The sequence below is a fragment of the Aquila chrysaetos genome, chromosome 12 (genome assembly GCF_900496995.4).
Source record: "Aquila chrysaetos chrysaetos chromosome 12, bAquChr1.4, whole genome shotgun sequence".
In the NCBI taxonomy this organism is placed as follows: Eukaryota; Metazoa; Chordata; class Aves; order Accipitriformes; family Accipitridae; genus Aquila; species Aquila chrysaetos.
Window position 1 is genome coordinate 6139533 of NC_044015.1, and position 19144 is coordinate 6158676.

The window sequence follows — 19144 nt, forward strand, 5'->3', positions numbered from 1 at the left end:
AGCTGCACTGAGAGACTAAAGATAACTTTTCAGAGACTAAATGCAACTTTTGACAACTAACAACAGCCAAGAAAATATCCAGCAAGCACCTAAGAGAATAGGAGGTCTGAGGTCTCAGATCACCTACCCAACAGTGCAAGTACTGGAATCTGAGAGCAGGCAGGGCAGAAAGCAAGGAGAAAGTAGCTGGCAGACAGGCCTTTAGGTCAGGTCTTTGAATACCTGTTGTCATAGTGAGCCAATGGAGAACACCAACACTGCTAAATCAGAATTAGCCCCAGGCAATACTACTGAAACTCTGGTCATTAGGCTGCAGCGTTTTTTATTTGATCCCAGCTGACTTAAAGCTGACTTTATCATCTCCTCTGATCATTGCCTTAGACTTTGAACAGCTTTGTAAGATTTTTTCCTTTTGTGCATGTCCACTGGCAGCTTACAGGGCTAGAGACCAGTGCTGGCAGCTGTGTGATGTCCAAATGGCAGCCTGAGTCTATGTATGGGTCTAGACCTTGTCTGTGCCTCTTCCCTGGAGAACTGGATCACATTTGGTGCAGACAATTTGCAGAGAATTTAGCCAAAAACATTAGCATGTCTCTAATCATGCGGGAACCATAATTTTCAGGGATACGCAATGTGGCTGACTTAGCTCCAGTTTTTATGGAATTAAGTTCCTGTCCCAAAGCAGACATGTCCTACAAACTGAGCCAAACACTAATATTGAAAAGGTGTGAGAGTAATTACCCATTATGTGATTATCTAAAAAACAATAATTACATTTTTAATTTAAGCCCTTATTCTGATACAGATATCCATTACAGAAAATTTCACTTCAGAGCATTAAAGCCTGTTAAACCTATAAAAAACTGTGAACATGCTTTTGTCATGGAAATGTCGGGCAACTTTAATTATAGGAATTACTGTACTGTGCTACCGTGGTACTAGCATAGTGGGTGGTGTGACCTAGTTAAGGGAAGTGATTTAGCAAGAACCTACCTCAGAAAGTTACACTCACTAGACCTCAAGAGCCAGCAGGTCACAGTGTGTTCTCTATTCATGTTCTAATTAGAGCCCATACTTCTCCAGCATCATTAACATAAGAGAGGAAAATTAACAGTTTTATCCTAACTGAGTTTGGAGGCCAGATTCTGATTTAATTTGCCAAGTATGTCTATAATAATACCAGGGTAAATGTGATCCTGGCACTTTACTATTTCAATAAAAAGTAAATTCCACCCACACCAACTTTACAGTTCCTGTGACTTTTAGAAATTAATTACAAGAGTTATCTGTACCCTGTGAGCTTGTCAACTTGCTGATATAACTAGAATCTATTTTGGGTGCATGCCATTAAGATACTATAAATGCCATACTTTCTGATTAGTACTATTGTTAGGTCAGCATTTCTAAAGGGACATGGCCTAAAAGTCACTATGACTTTGACAAATTAAATATTTTTCCATGGTAGAGCTCTCAAAAAAAAAAAAAAAAAAAACCTCAATTCACACTGTTTGAAGGCTTTCTACTTCTGAGACTCTGTAATCTGGATGAGCTGAGACCCTGAAAGATTTACATAGTGTTGTGTTCCATAGCATGATAGTAATAACATCACTTGGCATTTTGATCCATAGCTGTAAGCATTCATCACCAGGGAAAGAAACAGAGACTCTAGAGTGAAGACAGCACCACAGGTAATCATGATCTCATTTCCAACTCTATTGCTCTATCAGTGCCTTGGACAAGAAGGTAATCACTAAATGTTCACACCGTGTGGGTCAGTAGATATACCACCTTGTCTGCTGTTGGTAGTAGACCTGGCTCAAGCAGAAAGTTGTACTAGAGGCCTCCAGAGGTCCCTTCTACCAGCACTTCTATGATTTTCAGTGATACAGTGACCATTATTAATTGGGAAGCATATCCAGGACTCTGTGTAAGTCAGGTTCTGCTGGAATCGATCCAGTTGAAAACCTGTTTTTTTAAACTTGTCTCTGCACTGATGGGGTTATTTCTCAGAGGACTCATTCCTTATGGCACGAGAGATCTGGCAGGGACAAGCAACCTCAAGAAGGATAGGGCTTCCTTTTTCAACAGCAGCATGGCTTTATGTCAAACTCAGTTGACCAGTGTCACAGTCTTTCCCACCTCCCAGGCAATTTCTGTGGGTCTTCTAGACCTACTTCAGAATGTTTTGTTAGAATCCTGATCCCTCTTGTTATGGCTGAGATGTTCTGTGGTATCATGACGCTCAGCCAGAAACTGCTGTGTTAATGACATTGGGTTATTGAACATCTGCCAAGCCACAGATTTACAAACATTTGCTTGCTGGAAATTACAACAATAAAGAAAACACATCTGTTGGCCTGATTTCAAGGCACCTGCAACTATGAAGGCAGTGGTTTGTCATTGGAAACTAATAGTTGCACATAAGCTGTTGTGAGGGTCCTTAACAATGTGACAGAGATGTTGGTTACCACCATTAATATTTTCAGGGGTTCTAACTCAGCAGGTTGATTTCTTATGAAACATTTATTTCCCCCTTAGGGAGGACTGAGCCATAAGTTTTTTTGCTGAGGAAGGAAAGCCATCAATCTTTCTCCAGCTGTAAGGAAAGAGGTCATCTTCTGGCAGTTTTCAGGAAGCCCATGTGAGGAACCAACCACCTATACAGCCTACACCTTGCCTTTTCTCTGGCATCTGGTATAGTTTCAGAAGGCTTTCAGGCTGTTATTAAATTCAGTTCCTTCTAATAGCCGCCTCTGCAAGGATTCACAATGATTTCAGAGTGAAAATCTACGAGGTAAAATACTTGCTACGGTGAAAGGATCAATAGGTCCTATCAGTGGATTGATTCATGAGTGAAGCTACTCACATGCTCAATGCACTGTAGAACTGCACCTGGCTTATAAAAAAATGGGAATATTGGGGAGCTTACACAGAATTTTGAGGAACTGTATGCACGTTTGACTGCAGACCCTGTAACAGCATAGGGCAGTGCACCACTGACATGAAGGGGAATGTTTTTGTGTTAATTGCTTTGCATGTAACAAATAGCCCAGCTGAGCGAAACTCTACAATTTAAATGGCTTCCTGCTGGCACACAGCCCTGCTCATCCAGGCATTGCTTATGGGTCAGCTCAGAAGAGCAACTTGGTCTCCACGGGCCATCGTGTAGCCCTCTCCTGTGGCTGTGATCACCAGCACCCACTAGATGGTGGTCTAGGATAATAACAAGGAGGCTTCCTGGGCCCTGAGATCAGAGGGCCAGGTGTTGCTTGCCACGAGGGATGTCAAAACACCGGATCTGTGGGCACAGTCCTAAAATGCCATGGGGGATCACTGAAGCTGCCTTCCTGGGAAAAGCTGATGTTTTCTCTCGGAGGAAGCAAGCTGGGTTGCTCCAAGTTGTGGCTCGCTTCCAGCAAAGTGTACGTGTGCAAGGGCAACTAAGCCCACTCACAAAGAAATGCCTTAGAAGGGTTCATAGGCTGTAGTTCACGTCTCTCACTTGCAACGTGAATGCTGCTCCTGAGCTTTGACCCTGCAGGCACACTGGTCCAGGACTTGAATCAATGCGCTCGTGGTCGTCATAGCTCTGTGTGGGTTCTGCATGACGATAGAGCCTGAAACTGTGAGCAAGGCTTTCAGTAATTAGGGCTATTCAGGGGCTGAACTAAAAGGCTTAGAAATCTCACTCACCTCCCTGCATTGCTGGGAGACCCTGGCAGTTTGAGCCTGTGCTTGGCAAAACCTAAGAGCTGAAGTGCAAACAGCATTTTCCTCTGCAGCCAGCACAGCATGCAAGCAAAAAGGGGAGTTTTACACCCATTCTCTGACAGGACTGGAGAGCATTTTTTTCCTAGGACTTTGTTTTCTTGAAGTGCTTTCCCAAGGTGGTGGAGCAGTACTGGCATACAGACCAGTGAGGTGGTGAATTGCCATCCCTGGAGAGTTTCAAATTCAACTGGACCAAATTCGACTGAGTAACCTGATCTAACTTTGAAGCCAGCCTTGTTTCAAGCAGCAAGTTAAAGCACAAAATGTCCTGCCCTACCTATACCTTTCTATGATTCTGTGATATATTTGATCTTTTTCATTCTTAAAAGACTGTCTGAAATGAGATGTGCAAATAGAAGGAGAAGAGGATGTGGACAGTTATAACTGCAACTGCCTGTCCATCTGAATAGGATCAATATGCAAAAACATGTAAGACCACATTTGTGGTGTTTGATACTAGAGTTCTCTCCCAAAGGTGCATGCACACAGCCCCAGCCTCCAGAGGCCAGCAGCTGATTTTTACTGGAGTATTCTTCCTTCTGAACATAACCACTAGATGGGGAAGCAAGCACTTGATTTTTCACAATTTCTTACTGAAAAATTTCATTTCTTTGGTTTTGGCTATGCTCATACACTTCACTGTGTTCTTGCCTCTCTGTTCAGCATCTCTAAATGGCTACCTGCTCTAGTACCCGGTGCTGTAGCACCGGATCACAGGATTTCAGCCTATCTTAGTTTAGAGGTGCTGTACTAATCGACAAAAGAAAGGCCATAAATCTGGAGGCATATAGTGCACAGGTTCAAGTCTGCAAGGGCTGTATAGCAGGAGGGTGGCTCTTCCAGGGCAATTATTTAACAAACAAGTTTGCGGATACACCTGCAAAGAGTCCATACCTTTGGTTTCTTCTGTCTTTACTTCCATTATGTTTTAAAGAGTCTCCAGCAGTCTGGAGCGTTTTTGCCTGTCATAAAAGCAGTTGAGGCCTGTCTTGGCTTCAAAATCTAGCACTGAAAAAAATATCATCAAAAACAATTGGGAAAATTAGAAATATAAACTGCGGACATTCAAAACTGTAGTGTATATTAAGGACAAAATAAAAGCTTTGGGATGTGGTGCCAATGTGTCTCATAATCAGTGTCTGTCCCTAAGGGTGTCACTAGTTGGGATTGTCAGCTATCATGACTTTTCCCACAACAATTTTGTGATTAGGTGGTTAGAATGCTTTCTTGGGAAATCACTGATTAATGTGGATTCCAATTTTTATTCTAAATGGCACCTTCCTAGACTTGAAATGTCAGTGAAAAATCTGAAGTAAGTAGAGCATGAGGCGCACAAAGGCATCTGGCTAAAGACCTCTCAGAGGGGCCCTGCATGATCAGCTCTGACTCCAGCTCAGGGTAAGTATTTGGTCCCCTAGCCATGCTGAGCAGGGCACTATACCTTTGTCGAGCAGGGCACTATACCTTTGTCAACCAGGGCACTATACCTATGTTAACCACCAACTACAGCAACACTGACCCCTCTCAGGACCCGGCCTGGGCAGCTGCAAGTCACCACGGGCTTCAGATGTGTTTCTGCCTTCCCAGTATTAACCCAAACACACTCCTCCTTGGTTAACAGCCCTATGCAGTTTAGCCCCTGGGAGGCATTAGGTATGGACACAGCAACTTTCTGCTCGGCCAAAGTGGATGAGCTGGGCACATGGTCTCACACCAGCTAGCATGAAGTGTCAGGGCACTGGAGATGCTTAGGTCAGGGCGTGGGGGAAGATCCCAAGGTACCCAGATGGCAGCACACCTGCCCTCATTTATGGCCACAGGAGAGGGCAGGAGCAGAGAGGCCAGGCAACTTGTCAGAAGTCTCTCTTGACACTGCTTCTGCCACCACTTACACCAGCACATCTTATCTCCAGGAAGATTATAGGAGGCACTGCCCAAGAGACATCATACTGGAGAAGCTATGGGGAAACGTCAGCATACCAGACCTGTACAGGGAAAGGATATAGTCAATAATGATAGATTCATGCAGTGACACAAGATGAGCAACAAACTCCTACCTCACTGACAAGTTGGGACTATCTCTATCACCCACCCCTAAAATTTTACTCTGGGGCCAATCAGGGGCAGCAGCAACATACCAACTGGGATAATGCAGGCATCTCCTATTGACCAGGGTAGATGACACCAAATATTCCTGGCCAAAACACACCCTGTGCTCCTGGACTGGGCAGTGGAAACTTAAAGAAACCAGTGACACTGCATTTGCCACCTCTGCCAGAAAACAGCACCATTCAGGGAGCTGAACTGGACAACCCTTTGCAACCTGCCCCTGTGAGGAGGGGTCTGCAGCTGTAAGTATAGGGGTCTTTGCAGAGAGACCCCTGAGCACCAAAGAGCCCCACAGCTCTACCAGAGCTTTGTAAAAGGCTTTAAAATATGGAATAGGCTTCCCTAGAGGATAGCAGGGTTAGACCCCAGCAGCTGCTTGCAAGCTGTGCAGCAAGCACAGGGTTTTGCACTCCTGTCTGGGACCCAGAGTGAGGACAGTGTTTGTAACTACAGAGACTGATTCTGGAGCAAAGATGCCCTTATCTCAGCAGTTCAGTAAATATCACAGTTATCCACATTATTAAAGTGACACGCTTTACATATCAATGCGCATAGCTGCAGCACTCCTTCATCCCAAAGCCACATATGCAGATGGGTGTCACTTCATACGCTGGAGATGAACTATCTTACCTGTTTATCTGAGTCTGTTTTCTTCTGCATCACGTCTGCTGGGTGCCATCTTGGGTTAAAGGAAGGTCAGTCCCCCTTTTTCCAAGCTAAGTACTAACATGCAGACTCGCACTGATGAAGTGCTAGGGTGGATGACACAAGTTTTCAGTTGCGAGTTTTATGCGGAGGAGGCAACTGTCTCTGTACAACAAAAAGAGTTTCCTGAAAGACAAAAACATGGATTTTGATGTAAACAAGGCCCAAAAGAACACACTTTTGCTGATCTTTTTTAACAAAAAACTTTCAGAACTTTTAAAGTTCAGTATAAACATGACCAAAATGTACTATCAGCCTCCTTCCTCAGTTTTGCAAAACAGCCTTACACCGAGTTTCACAGCAATACTCTGTCCAAATCCAGTATCAGACTCCACTAGCTAAACTTTTCTTGCTTTAAACCAGTAGAAGTGGGCATCTTTTACAAAGGGTATTCAGATCATTGTTGCCATTCTGCTGATAAGGATGGTGAGGCACAAATGGGTCCTTCAGTAAGGTATTTATTATTTTGGCAGGGAAAAAAAAGAAAAACCATTTATCTGTAAAGCTGTTTCTCAAAGGCATATTACAATAAAGGTAATTTCTCTGTTGAAACAGTGCTGGCGTCTTAGACTATTCTTGCATTTTTCTAAGGTGATCATTCACTGTAGATATGGAAATGATCATTCTTACCCAAGGAGAAAAGGAACATTTGCTGAAAAGCATTTATACATGCAGCACCCTGTGATACTGTGTGTGGGAGTTTGTGCTGTGGCTGCTGGCTGTAGAGCCCATGTTTACACAGTTGTACAGGACACTCTGCTGGAGGTCAGATATACTGTCTGTCTCCACTGATGACCTGCTGCACAGCAAGACCTTTCTAGAAGGATCCCACCATAGCCTTCAGTGAGGACCTTGTGGTGCCAAGGCAGCCTGAGTTAAGGGAAGTGGTCAATCTCTTGAAAGAAAAATAAGCAACACTCTCATACATCGGTATGTGGGATATAGAAGCACCACACAATGTAGCATCACCTAAGCTGTCCGGGATTGCGTTCCCAGTAAGGCAGTGCATCTGCAAGAGGCCACACAGCACCATGCAAGAGCAAACGCATGGTGAGCAGCTCTGCAGCTGGATCAGCCTGGGCCAGCAGACATGGTAGCAAGAATGGCGTCGGTGCCATCCCCATGCTGCAAGTCACAACTAGCGTTCAGGGCTCGGGATGGAGTTCATTTGGCCTTTCCCAGGGACCCCTGTGCGCTCTGAGAAGATCCTCCTGTGTTTTGACTTTGCAAATGGTTCATTATTAATAGCAGAGAGCATTACTATCAGCTGTAGTCAATTTTATCCCCAGGACAAGTTCCGTCTCCCTCAGCTCTCAGCATTGCAAGACCTGACTTCAGGCCTCCTGGCTCCTTTCTGCTTCTCCCCTCCAGCAGCTCCTGCTGCCGTCAGCCACCATTGCCCAACATCTCCCAGCAGCAAGTGAGCGGGATCTGAGCCCTGCCAGCCATCTGCTCTCGCTGTGCTGCTATCTGTGCATAGCGCTCAGCCGGGAGATATCCATTCCCCACCACAGCTTGTCCTGGCCCTGGCTCCCAGCCTGGCCCTGGGCAGTGGCCGGGTGCTGGAGGGGTGGCAGAGGGCCTCGCACACAGGGGCCAGCAGAAGTCACAGGCACAAGAAGGAATAAGGAGCAAGCTGTGGATGGGACGCTTGTGGCTAACTGCTCCTCTCCAAAGGATTTCTTCCCATCTTCAAAAGCTTGGTGCCTGGCTTTACTCTGCAGTTGGGAGTTTGCAGATGCTGTCATTCAATCTGAGCAGGCAGACATTGGTTCCTGAGCCAATTTGGGCTCTCCCCTGCCTCCTGAACCCTCCCCAGGCTTTACTCTACATCTACAGTGTGAAGGGATGGTGAGAACCCTGTAAAGGTAATACTTAGATTGCTGCTCAATTTTGCATGAAGACTTTGTTATTCATACAGGAGATCCCAAATGTGGGCAGGACTCCTGATCCAGGGAAGCATTAAAGGTGCTAAGGGACTTGCACAGACCAGGAAATACTCCTTCTTATTTCTGGTTTTCAGAGATTTTGTGTGATTTCCCATTGTCACAGGAATAGGTGATGAGGGTGTGGGATATCTCTAATATAATTTGTTCTTACAAAGTTTACACAAATCCAGGTTTTGTGAACAGAACCTCACACACTTCTAACTGAGAAGCAGCTTTGCTTTGGGGCTTCACGTAAATAAAGGCAGGATATTGACTGTGTCACTTCACTCGGTCTAGTCTTTCACATTTTCTACCACAGCTATGCAAGATACGCATTTTAACCAGAACTCAAGAATTAATTTTTGTGCTAGATGCCTGGAAATGTTGGTTAGACTGAGCAAGCATCACTTCTTTAAATTTCAGTCTCTCTTCTGATACCGTATTTTAAATTAGCTGACCTGGAAAGTGCTAACAGACCTCCCCCATCAACTCTTTTTTGAGGTAATGTTTTGAACATGTGGATGAAACTTATATATGCATCTAAAAACCTGTCTAAGGGGAAGCATATCATGGAATTGAAGCCTTATCAAATAACCTTGTTACTGAGTACCTAAGTAAAATCCTTCAGAGAGCGCTTCTTGCCTGTGCCTCGCTCCCCTTCAGCATCAAGAGCATGTTACTGCTGCAAGGTGGACGTTTGGTCCCTTGGATAATTGTGGACCCGCTTGCTCTGCATTTCCTTGTGCGTCCCATGATCAGAAGCAGCAGGGTGCCTTGTGACCATTAGCAAGTGAGACACACCATGTTTTAGGAGTGTTAGGGGGGAAAGTCTGAATAAAGTTTATTTCTTTATTTGCTGCTTAAATCCATAGGTTTCTGTATTATTTCATTGCATAGTACTGCAAGAAAACGAGCAACAGTACATTCAAAGTGTGAAGCATAGTTTCCAGGATTTACAGCTGTGTAATTCCCATGAGATTTATTCCCATTGGTTAGCACTGGGTGTATGCTGGTGACCTGAGCGACATTGTAGCATGCGGCTTTCTGCCCAGACACTCGCAGGCTTTTCTCACCTCCTAACTGGGGATTAAACAAACCTACAGCGAGCACAGCCACAAATTCAGAAGGTAAGAGCGTGTGCGTGCGTGTGAATGCACCAAGAAGAGGGAAAATGTGCGCAAATAAGGCAGAGGGAGAGATGGGGGCTGGGAGCACATGAAAGCTTTCAGATCCTCAGCCAGTTGGGATTCCTTCAGTGTTGAAAGGCTAGCATTTATCAGCATTACCTTATCATTCATGGTCTTCAAGTAAGAAGAGACCGTTGTAAATTGTTTGACCAATTTTACACAAGTTAGCAAGTTTTTAGTTTATCTGGGGCAAAGAGAGGTTGTCTAGAGCTGATCACTTAGCAGAGGTGCAAGGAGTGAAAGCATCAGAGGAACTCGTTGCTGGTGCTCAGCTTAGCCAGAGCTGGAGGAGAGGTCAGGTCTGCTGGCGTCCCCATTCTGGAGCCTCACTCTTCATGTCACTCTGTATTGACTGTCAGTGCTAAAAAAAAAATATTATAAAGCAGAGCAAAGTAGGCAGGACGCCGTTCCAGGGCTGCTACTTATCGCAGTGCTAAAAGAGGGCTGAGCAGATAGCGCAGGTATCCTGGCAAATATGACACAATTCATGGGAGCAAAGCAGAGCAGCAGCCTGGTGAGGAGATAAACACACCGCTGGCAAGGTTTGCTTCCCAAGCACTTCAGCATGGTCTGCTGCGTCGAAGAGGAGTGGAATTTTCCAACTGATTAGTCAGACTGCATGTGCCATGCTCCTGGCTCCCCACCGTGGCTGCTTGCGGATGCCCGTTTAGCTGCAGGCTATGAACTGTGAGATTTCTCAGGGGCTTCTCCTAGGTCAGGAACAATCACTGGAAAAGTAGATCAGAGAGCTCACAGAGGAGGTGGCCTGATAAGCTGGGAACGTGCCTTCCCTTTGGCTCAGTTTCTGTAATGAGCTGTGAGACAGTTTGCGTTGCCTCTGTTGACAGCGTGCAGCCAGCACCACTCCAAGCTTCTCTGTGCAAGGACTTGGGCCCTGCGTGAGCTCAGCCTGACACCCACAGGCATGTGGGGCCACCACTTCACCCGTCTGCTTTATGATCCGTGATAGGGGATGGGGAGAAAAGTCCCTGTCTGGGAACTCGGCAAGGACACTGAGTTAGAGGCAGAAGGGATCCCTTACATGGCTATGCTGCGTGCTGGCAGGGGACGGCCAGCTCAGAGCACCCTCCACACGTACGTAGACCTTCTGAATCACAGCCCGGTACTGTGTGTGCATGCTGCCTGCGTGTGCCAGGGAGACCCAGGCATCAAATCCGTTCAGTCTCAGTGGGTGAAGGATGCCCAGCAGATCCTACTGTAGCACCAAATGGGGCAAAACTATCACTGAGACACCAGCTCTGGAGAAATGCTTGAAGGGAAGGCCATACTTGCCCCTGAAATGGTTCAAAGTGATCAAAGATGTAACAGGAGGGGAAAAGCTTATGAAGCTCAACGTATTCAACTGTTAATCTGAAAGATGATTTATTGACTTAAGACTTCATTAATGTATTTACACCTATAAAAGAGTCATCTGGCAGAGATCTTGCTGACTGGACAAGATCCAAAGATAGGCAGATAGCTAAATACAACTTTGATATAAGATACCACTCTCTGACTACAAAGGCAGATAGGCAAAGAGATGCATTTAATATCACCTGCAGTCCTTAAGAGGAGATTCTGTATCTTTCTGATACAGCTTCCAGGAGATGCTCCACAGTGGGGAAGATGAAAATATTCCTGCTGGATCTGGGAACCTTTGAGTTCTCCGCCTGAGGGTCTTACGGCAAGGCTCTATCCCAAGGTGAACAGATGTTTTGTCAAATTAGGAGCCTAAGAAACATGACAGAAGGGTGTCATAAAAAGAGTGAAATGAAGTCTCTCAAGAAGAGAGAGGTAGAGTGTGCTTTTCCTAGAGAGAACTTGAGAGAATGAAAAACAAAGTCCATCAGGAGTGGCTGAAAGCAGCTGGTTTCAGAGGATTCTGCAATTCAGTGAAGGAAAGCCAAGGGTGTAGATTTCCTCTAGAGCTCTGCTTTCTCTGAAGTCCTGTAGTTTTGAATTTTTCTCCTTCCAGAAAGCCACTGAGAAACTGGATAGACTCCCAATGGAAAGCAAATTGCAAAGTCAGACCCCAGAAGTCAACACAGCACTTGGGTCTGTAGTCTTAAGATCTCACTTGGGAGGAGGAACCACATGAATCTACACTGAGGGAAGCGATGATTTGAGGGGGCATCTGGAAGAAACTTGGAGGTGCTGCTGTCCCAGTGACTGCTGCAGGGTCATCCACCTTGACTAAGCTTTTCATATGCCAGATCTCATTTGCATTTTAGCCTCTAAGACTGTGTCTGCAGGTGCTGTATGCATGAGTGTTTGCATATCCACATTGATTAAACTACAGCCTCTTGGTGTGTCAATGACAGTATTACCATTAACATTAGTAAGTTCATTTCAGCTCCTCTACAGCAGCAGCTGACTGCTTCTTCCTAATTATCATGCATAATTTCCAGGGTCAGGTAGACCCAGGCTTATATAATTTGCCTGGAATTGTGGTGAATTCATCGCCACCAGAAGAGAGTAATGCAGGTTCAGAATTTTTTCTAAATAGTATATTCTACTTAAAAGAAAATTAATTAACACAGGGCTATTCCTGTCCTGAAAAAGGAGGTCAGACTAGATGATCACAATTGGTCCCTTTTGTCCTTGTAATACATATACACACATACAGCGTTGGGAGCGTTGGAGAAGAGCACAACGCTAATGGTAATACCAGGCAGAGAATGCCAAAGAAAATGGGCCAAGTTAAATTTGGACAAATAAATCATCAGAGCAGCAGAAGTAAAGCATTTCCATCCTGTTTTCCCAGCTCAGAGAAGGCAGACTTAGCCCACAGTAGTATCAGAGAAAGCTAATTGAAGCAACAGTAGGGCTTTTTGACTTTCTCCAGTTTGTACAACTCACTAATACAGGATGCCCAAAAGAAAGTCGCATGCTGGTGTTGAAAAGCCATGCAAGCCATTCCCCTGAAGTAATTAATTGCCAGTTCAGACATTTCAGGTTATTAATATGAAGGAGGGTGTACATGAAGGTGCTGTATTGCAGTGTCTCATGCGCCAAAACAAACCACACTCGGAACAAATAATAATAATGTCCACTAGTGTTTAGAGGACTGCTGCTGCTGCCAAGAAGTATTGTTTAATATTTTTGTATTGCTTGACTACATAAAAATGGCAGTCAAACAATATGGTATACCCTACATGCAGCTCTGCAGCTTCTTCTCAACACAGCTGCTCTTTCAGTTTTGGCCTTCCTGCTACCACGGCTGTCCTATGGGATGCCATTACCCTGCACTGAAGATTAAATTTCCCCCTCCGTGGCTTCCCAGGGACCTGCTAACATCACTCAAGCCAGAGGCTGTTCCACAGTGACTGCTTCCAACCTAATAACCTGTGTTTCCTGAGAGCCCAACTCTTATTCCGAAATTTGGTGGCATTCCCTTCTCCCCAACCATTCTTGGTTGCCCCAACATCACTCAGCTGTGGTGGCAGGGAGGCTGGGGAGCTGGGGAAGAACAGCAGGAAAGAGCTGCTGTGGAGGGAACAGAGAAGAGAAAGAGCAAAATGAGAAAAACTCTGTAAAGGTGAATATCCCAGGCTCGCTAGAGGTAAGCCTGGGGGCAGCATGGCAATGTTTGAGGGACAGTGTGCTAGCGAAATGCTTCAGTCTGCCGTGTCAGTGGAGGCAGGGGATGGAGATCCATGTGGCAGCAAAGATGCAAGGGTTATTGATGTGTTAGAAACCATGGAAGCGCCTGAGAACAGTCACATAGGAATTAGGCCTTCTCCCTGCAAAAAGGTGGCGGGATCAATAGACCAACTGAAGTGCATCTACACCAATGCACACAGCATGGGCAACAAACAGGAGGAGCTGGAAGCCATTGTGCAGCAGGAAAACTATGATATAGTTGCCATCATGGAAACATGGTGGGATGACTTGCACAACTGGAGTGCTGCAATGGATGGTTTTAAACTCTTCAGAAGGGATAGGCAAAGAAGGAGAGGCGGTGGGGTAGCCCTGTATGTTAGGGAGTGTTTTGATTGTCTAGAGCTTAATGATGGTGATGATATGGTTGAGCGTTTATGGGTAAGAATCAGGGGAAGGCAGGTATGATAGTGGGAGTCTGTTACAGACCACCCAACCAGGATGAAGAGGCAGATAAAACATTCTATAAGCAGCTGGGAGAAGTCTCAGAATCGCTAGCCCTTGTTCTCGTGGGGGACTTCAACTTACTGGATGTGTGCTGGAAATACAATACAGCACAGAAGAAACAGTCTAGGAGGTTTCTGGAGTGTGTGGAAGATGACTTCCTGACACAGCTGGTGAGTGAGCCAACTAGGGAAGGTGCCCCACTGGACCTGTTGTTTGTGAACAGAGAAGGACTTGTGGGTGATGGGATGGTTGGAGGCCATCTTGGGCATAGTGATCAGGAAATGGTAGAGTTTTCGATTCTCTGAGAAGTAAGGAGTGGGGTCAGCAGAACTGCCACCCTGGACTTCTGGAGGACAGACTTTGGCCTGTTGAGGGGCCTGGTTGAGAGAGTCCCTTGGGAGGCAGTCCTGAAGGGCAAAGTAGTCCAGGAAGGCTGGACATTCTTCAAGAAGAAAATCTTAAAGGCACAGGAGCAGGCCATTCCCATGTGCCGAAAGACGAGCCAGCAGGGAAGACCAGCCTGGCTGAACAGAGAGCTTTGGCTGGAACTCAGGAAAAAAGGAGAGTTTATGACCTTTGGAAGAAGGGGCAAACAATTCAGGAGGACTACAAGGATGTCATGAGGTTATGCAGGGAGAAAATTAGACGTGCCAAAGCCCAAGTAGAACTTAATCTGGCTACTGCTGTAAAAGACAATAAAAAATATTTTTATAAATACATTAGCAACAAAAGGAGGGCTAAGGAGAATCTCCATCCTTTATTGGATGCAGGGGAAACATAGTGACAAAGGATGAGGAAAAGGCTGAGGTACTTAATGCTTTCTTTGCCTCAGTCTTTAATAGTAAGACCAGTTGTTCTGCAGGTACGCAGCCCCCGGAGCTGGAAGACAGGGACGGGGAGTAGAATAAAACCACCATAATCCAAGGGGAAATGGTTAGCAACCTGCTACACCACTTAGACGCACACAAGTCCATGGGGCTGGATGGGATCCACCCAAGGGTACTGAGGGAGCTGATGGAAGTGCTCACCAAGACACTTTCAATCATTTATCAGCAGTCCTGGCTAACCAGGGAGGTCCCAGTTGACTGGAGGTTAGCAAATGGGACGCCCATCTACAAGAAGAGCTGGAAGGAGGATCCAGGGAACTACAGGCCTGTCAGTCTGACCTTGGTGCTGGAGAAGGTTATGGAGCAGATCATCCCGACTGCCATCACATGGCATGTACAGGACAACCAGGTGATCAGACCCAGTCAGCGTGGGTTTATGAAACGGCAGGTCCTGCTTGACCAACCTGATCTCCTTCTATGACAGGGTAACCCGCTTAGTGGATGAGGGAAAGGCTGTGGTTGCTGTCTACCTAGACTTTAGTAAAGCCTTCGACACCATTTCCCACAGCGTTCTCCTGGAGAAACTGGAGCAGCTCATGGCTTGGACGTGTATATGCTTCACTGGGTAAAAAACTGGCTGGGTGGCCCGGCCCAAAGAGTTGTGGTGAATGGAGTTAAATCCAGTTGGCAGCCAGTCACAAGTGGTGCTCCCCAGGGCTCAGTTTTGGGGCCAGTTCTCTTTAATACCTTTATTAATGATCCAGACGAGAGGATTGAGTGCACTCTCAGTAAGTTCGCAGATGACACCAAGTTGGGAGGGAGGGTTGATCTGCTCGAGGGTAGGAAGGCTCTACGGAGGGATCTGGACAGGCTGGATCGATGGACCCAGACCAGTTGTATGAGGTTCAACAAGGCCAAGTGCCGGGTCCTGCACTTGGGTCACAACAACCCCATGCAGCGCTACAGGCTTGGGGAAGAGTGGCTGGAAAGCTGCCCGGCAGAGAAAGACCTGGGGTTGTTGGTCAACAGCCGGCTGAAGATGAGCCAGCAGTGTGCCCAGGTGGCCAAGAAGGCCAACGGCATCCTGGCCTGTATCAGAAATAGTGTGGCCAGCAGGAGCAGGGAGGTGATCGTCCCCCTGTACTGGGCACTGGTGAGGCCGCACCTCGAGTGCTGTGTTCAGTTTTGGGCCCCTCACTACAGGAAAGACGTTGAGGTGCTGGAGCGTGTCCAGAGAAGGGCAACCGAGCTGGTGAGGGGCCTGGAGCACAAATCTTACGAGGAGCGGCTGAGGGAACCGGCGTTGTTCAGCCTGGAGAAAAGGAGGCTGAGGGGAGACCTTATCGCTCTCTACAACTACCTGAAAGGAGGTTGTAGCGAGGTGGGAGTCGGTCTCTTTTCCTTGGTAACAAGCGATAGGACAAGAGGAAACAGCCTCAAGTTGTGCCAGAGGAGGTTTAGACTGGACATTAGGAAAAATTTCTTTACTGAAAGGGTTGTCAGGCATTGGAACAGGCTGCCCAGGGAAGTGGTTGAGTCACCATCCCTGAAGGTATTTAAAAGATATAGATGTGGTGCTTAGGGACGTGGTTTAGTGGGGGCCTTGGCAGTGTTAGGTTAACAGTTGGACTTGATGATCTTAAAGGTCTTTCCCAGCCTAAACAATTCTATGATTCTATCCCCAGAAAAGATCCTGGACCATGGAAGAAACCACCTCAGTTTTGAGCCTCACTATTTGAAAAGCATCACTCAGAAGGAATGGAGTGGGATCAAAGGCAGGAGATGAAGAGATAAGAACAGATCACACTAATTTCAGTCTATTATGGGCATTCAGATAACCTGCCAGTCTGAATTGCCTCTTGCTGGGCAGATAGTGGTTTTCAGAAATAAGGGTGTGGAGAAAGGGACAGGGAAAGGCCCAGCGATCATATCTACCCTGGCTTCTCCCTCCTCCCAGTGCAGCTGTGGCAAGGCACATCCATCTTGTGCTGTATTGAACACTACCCTTCTCCACAGCAGGAAATATTCTCATTGAATGAATTTGCATGTGAGAGTTTCGGTAAGAAGTAGTATCTTTGTAAGGGCAATCCCTGGGAGTGATGCCATCCCTCATTCTGGCAGGATGTGTTTCATAGTGCTTCAAATGGTGTATGAAGATGGGCCCTGAGAAATGCTCCTACGTGCTGTGACTTCACTTGTGAGGTTGCAGTACTCATCTGTCCCCAGAGCAGCCAGAGCAATTGGGCACATCTGGAATTCAGCTGTCAAAACTTGTGAGTAAGTGACTGTGAGAGAACCGCCTAGTGCAAAAAGACACATCTCATAGTATGTGTAAAACAGTTGGTCAATAGCTAAAATGCCAGTAGAGCATAGAAGCGACAGCTCTGGTACTTTGCTTTTGTGACTGATCTACTGCAGAAGCAGAAAGTGATTTTCTGTCCATCTCAACAAAGAACACAAACTCTGTGCTAATATACAAACAGGCAGCTGATGGCTGTTAGCATCTGTGCTGAAACTCCACTGCGCACAGAAACTGGAACAGTGAACAGGGAGAGAGCTGCAAAACCTGGGAGCATGAGAACTGGGGAAGCTCTTTGTGCTGTACAAAGCACAGCCAAGCACAGACTGCAGGAGGCAGAGCGGTGGTGGGAAGAAAGGATAGACGCAGTCTGCTCATGGGAAAAAAGAAATGAAAAAACAGTGCCACATTGCCATTAGAACTGTCTCTGTGCTGCACAAACCATGGAAGAAAGCTGCCTTCCCAAGTCATGTGTGAAATATAAAATAGGGTAGAGTTAAATGTACAAATACAGTAAGGCAAGCCAAAACAAAGGTCTTTAGAAAGAACTTGTTTATGGCATGAAACTTAAATTAAGCCTCTTTCAAATACATTGGGCAGAAAAACTGCTAGGCAGTTTGTAGTGCCAGTAGAAAAGTATGGGGCTGGAAGGAAGTGTCAGAGGTGGATTAGGGCAGCGAAGAAAAGCTAAATGACTCCTCACACCTATTGTCATGCTGGGGGAATCCGGGTGAGTTTCCACCAGGGAGGGAGGAGGGGATTCATTCTCCAGTGGAAGTGTCAGTAAAATTTGTTAAACAGTTTGACAAAATGATGTTTTTAAGACTTCAGGCATCACCAGAGCAACCACCTTAGGCATCTGCAGTTCGCCCTGGCTGGGCCTGTATAGTGATATACTGAGATTTATTAAAAAAATGGTACAAAACAAATCACACAAACTCCTGAAGCACAACTGCCCCCTAGAAATGTGCAGCACAAGTTCCCTGTGCACCTGGTAGAAGCAGGGAACATGAGCTGCAATTCAAAATAGCTGAAACGTCTCAATCACATACACTCTTAGCAGAACCAAGCAGAAAATGAGGGCCCTCTTAGCAGAACCAAGGAGAAAATGAGGGCCCTTTTGAACAACAGAAACTTCAGGAGTTTGTCTCATTCATCAGTTGAAACGACGCAGTCAAAAATTTAGGGTAATAATTTTTGTCATTGGATATACCATTTTTTAACTATCACTTTCTTTGTTTCGTTGTCCCATCAGAAATTCTAACCAAAATGTCCCAGTAGGTGCCATCAGTGAGAACTGCATCACATGCTCTTTCTTTTTTAGCCCTCCTGGTCCTGTTCTCCTTGGCCTTTGCTCTCCCTCCAGGCTGCATCGAGGATGATGCACCATAGCAGCTCGGCTACAGGGGGACACTGCAGAGTATCATGAGAGCTGCAGTCTATCCAAGGAGGTAAAAAAATTATCATGAGAGGCACTCACATTAAGAAATATTACAGCTCAGGTAGGAGTAGATGTACATCAGTCTGATCCAAAACATTTATTTACATTTCTGAATTTCCCTGAACTTCATGTGTTACAAGAGTTGAAATTTTGACTTTTTATTCCAAAATAGGGCAAAAATAAATGTTGAAATATTGGCATTTCCCATAGGAAGGAAATTCCATTATTTGAGCAGCTCTATGAAACACAGAGGAGATTCATTTGCAGAAACTCTGCTAACTTGGAATCAAGGTCACAGCTGCATAATTGGACTCTGCTCCCTGGGCCAAGCCAGCAGTGCAGGATACAAAATTAGTCCCAACCCCCAAATTAAGGTTACTGTAACAAGGAGAACAAGACTACAGAATTGCAAAATCCAGGAAAGGAAGGGTTGAAGGATTGCTTAACATACAAGAAAATCACATCTTTCCCTGCGACAATTAGCAACTAGGAATATCCCAGTAGCTTTCTGCACTCCAGCAGAAAACATCCATGTTCCTATGACACGTCCAGGTAAGGATGGTTCACGTACATTCTCCCAGTCACCTGCATGTTCAGGTGACAGGGCTGCGCACACTTATACCTGCGATTCATTACAGCATGCTCCTTAATGTGGTGGTTTTTTTCCAGCAGTTCAGACAAATTGAAGCCTTTCAAAAGGCTAATGCAGTAAGTGCTTATTGGAAGACAGTGAAACCGTGGGATGGTGGACACAGCCATCTGCTTGGGTT